This window comes from Arachis ipaensis, chromosome B04, assembly GCF_000816755.2.
Source record: "Arachis ipaensis cultivar K30076 chromosome B04, Araip1.1, whole genome shotgun sequence".
Taxonomy (NCBI): domain Eukaryota; kingdom Viridiplantae; phylum Streptophyta; class Magnoliopsida; order Fabales; family Fabaceae; genus Arachis; species Arachis ipaensis.
Window position 1 is genome coordinate 104,714,750 of NC_029788.2, and position 1,553 is coordinate 104,716,302.

Genomic DNA, 1,553 nt, shown 5'->3' on the forward strand with positions numbered 1-1,553 from the left:
TTTAATTAAATAAATATTAATAAAAATAATTATTTTTTATATTGATAGTATAAATAATTATTTAAAATAATAAATATAATCAAGCAATTATATAAAATATTTTACAGTTTGGGTACATCCAATTTAAACTATACACCCACGAACGATGGAGTCTTACCTGATTCCGCAACACAGTTACCCGTTCTATCGCAAAATGAATCACATGCTCCCTCTAGGGCTAAAAAAGAAAAAAAAAAGAAATGTCACAAACGATAAGTGACGCAGGATGGACACATAATTAGAAATATTTTACGTATGTTTAAAGCATATATATTTAATATGTAATTCAATAATTTTATAGTCCATTTGTTTTAATTTTTTAATTCATAAAATAAATTAAATGACTACAAATATTTGTAGAGGACATATCCAGAAGGTATGCAATAAGCAAAGGAAAACATGCGTATATGACGATGATAATCAGAAATTTAAATTTTGTTGTAGCCATTATCAGGAAATTAAATTGTAAAAGTCTAGGGGGCAGCAACTTTGTTAAATTCTGGCCAGCATGTAATCATCAAAGAAAAGTAAACCATTGGATAAAATCTCAAACCAATCTCACACCATTAAAACCATCATTAATGACTATTTGATGACTACAAATCACAAAAGTTGCTGGTCCCTTAGCATTCTTCAATTAAATTAACAAGAATTTGCATGGTAAAAAGTTACAACCATACTAACTATACATATTAAAATTATTTATTAAAATTCATTATATATATATATATATATATACTGATTTTAATAGCTGATTATACGTGACATTTTTTAAAAACTTAACATGAATATACGTCTGCTGGAATTGGAAGGCTGTCTTACCGGCTTGGCCAGAAACGGGTGATGCGAGAAGGAATATAAAAATATAAGACAAAACCAAGAATGCAACAAAGATGGCCCTCCTCATTATTGTGAAATACTTATTATTCTTTGGCTGGGTAGAAATAGTTCAAATTCGCTTTTGTGCATATAGAACCTACGCCAACATGTATTTATATAGTCTTCAAAAATGTATTTATTCATTATTGAGATTATCTTAAAGTATATGTAGCTAACATAGAAAAGTAAAAGGTCAAAAAAATTCAAAAAAGAGAAAAGAAAATGAAAGCTAACTAGACACCAAATTAGCTTCAATCACAAATTAAAAAAAAATTCCCGACTTATTTGACAACATCCTAAAATATTTTAAGCAACTATGACAGAAGATGAACCATTTTCTATGTTCAGTACTTAATAGCAATAAAAAGGGTCGTGCAAAATATTGTAAAGAATCGTCAATCAATAAGAAGACATTATCGAAATAGAAGCAAATATTTTAACTCAGCTGATGAGCATGGTTTACCGCACCTGAACGGTTGTTGGGGAAAAATATTTCATCTTTTAAAACCATCTCAATTTCTATTTATTGGCCATCTGTTATAAAAACAATTTTATATTAATTTTTATGTTATAAACAGTAAATAAAAATTTAAAGTATCTCTCTTTTCTATTAAAAGAAATTAACTTTATTCTTT

The 1,553-nt window shown here is 27.4% G+C and overlaps 1 long non-coding RNA gene across 1 annotated transcript in view; it reads right to left on the reverse strand.

The window, feature by feature from the left end:
* Positions 1–1,026, reverse strand: part of LOC107637984 — a 1,590-nt gene extending 564 nt beyond the window's left edge. Inside the window, exons 1-2 of the long non-coding RNA XR_001619664.2 lie at positions 862–1,026; positions 158–217 (exon numbers count right to left, since the gene is read on the reverse strand). This is a non-coding gene — a long non-coding RNA (uncharacterized LOC107637984). The remainder of the gene's footprint in view (positions 1–157; positions 218–861) is intronic.